Genomic DNA, 3,995 nt, shown 5'->3' on the forward strand with positions numbered 1-3,995 from the left:
TGCACCATTTTCATGTAAGCAGCTTTACTTGTCCCGAGGCATAATGTTTTAAGGTACAAGGGCCTGATCATACTTGCATGGAAGTCAAATGGAAGTTTTGCCACTGACTTCAGAGGGGATTGCCACCTGAAGCCTGTCAGAGACAAGGGTGAATGAGCTTCAGCTGCACAACCTCCTGTTGCAAAGTGGTACAGATTCATCACTAGTGTAACGAATCTCCGCTGCAGACCCCTATCCTGTGCAGTGATGAGTGCACCTTGGAAGGCATTAGCTCCCCAGCTCTCATTGAGTTCAGTGAGAGCTGAGGACTTGGAGGGAGGGGCTTCGATCATCCCAGCAGGGGAGTTTGCTGGGATAACAGAGAAAGAAGCACCTCCTTCAAACATGGTGTCCTCTGCCTGAGGGGATGGTGTTGGAAACTCCCACCCAAAACCCATCTATTGCTGGGGTGGCAGGCAGGGATCATGCACTGGTGGTCTTTAGGTTGGCAGGGCTTCTTTCCTCTTCAGCCTCCTCTCCTTTCTTCAGGTTGGTGGGTCTCTAGCCTGGGAGAAGGGAAGTCTCAGACTCTGCCATTCCTCACAGGATTCTGTGAGTGATGCCCCTCCAAGCCCACCTCAGAGAGCCCTCTGCCGAGGTGGTGTCAAGTAAGCAGGACTATCTGCTGGGGTGCCAGGAGATCCTTCTCCCACACACAGGGCCCTCTACACCACGGGCTCGGGTGTGTCCGAAAGAGCAGGAACAGCACCAGTCAAACCCTCCACCTCAGCTTGCCAGAGAGCAATACTAGCAGTTACACTGGCTCTGGTGCACCAGCGTGGAAGAAATCCCAGCCTGCCTGCTGCAGCAGGAGCAACAGTAGCAGCTGGAAGCTCCCTCCTTTCCTGCTGTCCAAACACATGGTCCATCGGGAGCAGCTGTGGTGGTCAAGTGGCCCCAGCCCATACATCTGCTATCCAAAAGAGGAAAAATCCAAGACAATCTGTATGTAAGGGGACTGTTGCCCCTTTACTAACATTCAGTGGGGGTGTTTTGGTTGGCTAGCTCCCAGTACTAAACGAATGGGGAGAGGCCAATTCTCCAGGTCAGCCTCAGCCTCTGAGCCTGATTGACAGGGCGGGCAGGCTAATCGGGGAGTCAGGAGGATAGGGGGGTCCTGGCCTCAGTGTGAGTTGGAATTGCCTGGGTCAGACAGAGTGGGGCCAAGCTAAGGAGAAAGCAGGGGCCCAAGCTGAGCTGGGGAGTAGAGCTGTGCCAAATCCAGAGGGGCCAGAAAAGCAGCCACAGAGCCAGAGACGCAGCCCAGGGAGAGCAGATCCTGTGCTGGGAGCAGAGCTGCAGCCCCAGAGGCCTGAGAAGGAGACCGTGGACCTACAAGGAACTGACTGAAGTGCCCTGATGTCCAGAGACACTGTTTGTAATGTTCCCTGCCACAGAGCAGGGTGATGTGTTTTCCTTTAACCTTTCCCATTTTTCCTTATTCTTTTTTTTAACGAATTGTTAAACAACTTGTATTTGCTTTAAATTGTATGAAATGATCAGTGGGTCAGGGAGAGCCCAGTGCAGAGAGAGTACCCCGGAGTGGGGACACCCTAGCCCCTGTCCTAGGTGACCACACCAGGGTTGGGGGGTTGAGCCCCCCAGGAATCCTGGGCCCAGCCTTGTCAGGGTTATGAGGACTCTGCCAGACAGGAGAGTGGAAGGGGAGTCCTTGAGGGCAGGGAGGCCTCTGGGTAAAGGAAGTGGGAGCGAGGACTCAGATCCTTTCACTAGCCCATTTCACTGGGGTAGTGCAGAAGCCAGGAAAGTTCCCCACAATAGCAGGACCATTCCCCCACTTACATGTAGCTGCAGTACCTCCAGCACCTCTGGGCTTGCTGCATCTGTTATGAAAGTAAAAAAAATTGCTTCAGCCCTGGCACCTCTTTCATTACAAATAAAGCACTGTATAGTAGGCTGAGCAGAAGAGGCCCTATCAGTCCCATCCACACACCCACCAGCTCACTGAAGAGCAAAGGCACAATAGGTAAGAGGCTCCTTACCTCAGCTCCACCTGGCTGTGGTGGTTTGGCCAATTTGCTCTCCCAGTGTAAATTGAGCTAGTTGGGATGGGGCTTGTAGTGTTATATGGCAGGGCAATGTGGCGGTATTTGGTCTGGGCAAGCCAGTTTCTTCCCTCCTCCTTCACTCCAGCAGCTGTGGGTGAAGTTGCAGCTGCTGTCTTTGCCTGTCTTGTGGAGCAGATGGCTTTGTGGTGACAGTCTGCTCCTGCTGCAGTGCTGGTAACTCTCTCAATATTTGGTGGTTCTTGAAGCATGTAGAGCTGTGTCAGTATGTGAGACTCTCAACTTTCATTTTAAAACAAGAGTAACGTTCTACCCCTCATGGTTGTGGAGAAAAGTTTGAAAACAAGCATGCTATGTCTCAAAAGCTAGAAGCAAATACAACATTTATTATTTAAAAAAATTTTTTTAAAGCCAATCTCATGCTTTTTGGGAGTCTGCCTTTTTAAGTGCTTGGGTATGGCAATACTGCCTCCAAGCATGTGAATGATGATCTCCTACTGATGGTATTGTCCCCCTTTTCAACCCAAGCAGCTAGTCAAATTTCAGGGCCCTGGTGATGTGCCAGTTGGAAGTGGAAATTGATGCATTATTGTTTACTTACAAGGAATGTACAAAGTACTGCTTCTCCAAATGCAGGAAAAAAACAAAGAAAAAAAGGAGCAGTTTCTTATCTTACAGCCTCAAGCCTCTTTAGCCAGCACCAGGGGCCAGGCCCAAATCTCTCTCTCTCTCTCTGGCTTTTCCCAAAGTCATGCGGTACTCACAGGCTGCTGCTTGGCTTTCTTGCTTTTTGCCTCTGTGCTTCTCTCTCTCTGTATTCTGTTGTGTGTTCTGTCTTCTCTAATCTTTTGCCTTCCCTCAAGCACATAAACAGAGAACAATACTCAACACAACCTCTCCAACCACTCAGTCCAAGCTCCTCAGTGGGGTCACAACCCCCTTTTTTGTCTTAGTTGTGGGGGGCTTCTGATTAACTCAGTCTGACAGTTCTGTTAATTGAAGTGTGTGTCACACTGACCCAATCTCTCAGAGGTTTGTGAGCCAAGCATCTCTCAGCATAACCGGATCAGATGAGCTCTGGGGCCCTAAACACATACCTTTTGAAGTGTTGGCCTTAAGTTGGGGGTGGGGAGAAGCAGATCTGACAGGGCAGCTGTTATTCACTCCCTGCCTGCTGACAACCCTTGGCAGAGGGCAGAAGCTGCACTGCCGTCACTGGGAGGGCAGCTGTGTGACAGCAGAGCTAGAGGTGGCAGGGAAAGTGGGTAGGCCTGGCAGGCAAATAACCATTATCTCAGGCCAGCTGGGGTTTAGCAAAAACTGCAAAACAAAACAAAAAACATTTTTTTTTTTTTTTTTTTCTCTTCCTACTGGAAAGTTAGAACACCTAAAACTAGACATTCCTGGAAAACCAGGAGTCTTGGGCACATGATTTATTTTAGTTCTCCACTTTTTAATAGTCTTCTCAGCTTGTTTGCAATTCAGCCAAATGCTTTTTTACTTGGCATCCTTTGCATTTGGTGGCTTGTCCTGCAGATTCCTATTTGTTCCATATGTAGATGATATTGTGAAAGAAAAATGTCGATGGCTGCACGCCAGTTAAGTGGTTTTACGTGTACTATGTGCCGTATAGTTTTTAGAGGCAGAACGAGAATATTGCTGTGCTTACAAAAGGCCTGCTGAATGTTAGGCTGAATAGAAGCTTCACAGAATTTTGAATGGAAGTACTGTAAGCAAAAATACAACTTGTTGACTCAGTATTTGCTTTGTGAAATAGCTTATTCAGTAACAGCAGAGCAGTTGTATTGGTGTCTGTAAGCCACTCTGGGGATTGACATGTTATTTAAAATAATATGGTTAGCTGAGCTAGCTAAGAAGTAGGTTATTAAGATCCTAACATAGAAAAACATCACAAGATTAAAAAAATAG

General features: G+C 48.6%; 1 long non-coding RNA gene across 1 annotated transcript; it reads right to left on the reverse strand.

Moving 5' to 3' along the window:
• Window positions 1-451: 451 nt before the first annotated feature.
• Window positions 452-3,184, reverse strand: LOC135982192 (uncharacterized). The gene is made up of 3 exons (XR_010599432.1): window positions 2,043-3,184; window positions 1,843-1,883; window positions 452-545 (listed from the first exon to the last, which is right to left on the reverse strand). It is a non-coding gene; the product is annotated as an uncharacterized LOC135982192 (long non-coding RNA).
• Between the last annotated feature and the right edge of the window lie 811 nt (window positions 3,185-3,995).

Source organism: Chrysemys picta, chromosome 3 (genome assembly GCF_011386835.1).
Source record: "Chrysemys picta bellii isolate R12L10 chromosome 3, ASM1138683v2, whole genome shotgun sequence".
Lineage (NCBI taxonomy): Eukaryota > Metazoa > Chordata > Testudines > Emydidae > Chrysemys > Chrysemys picta.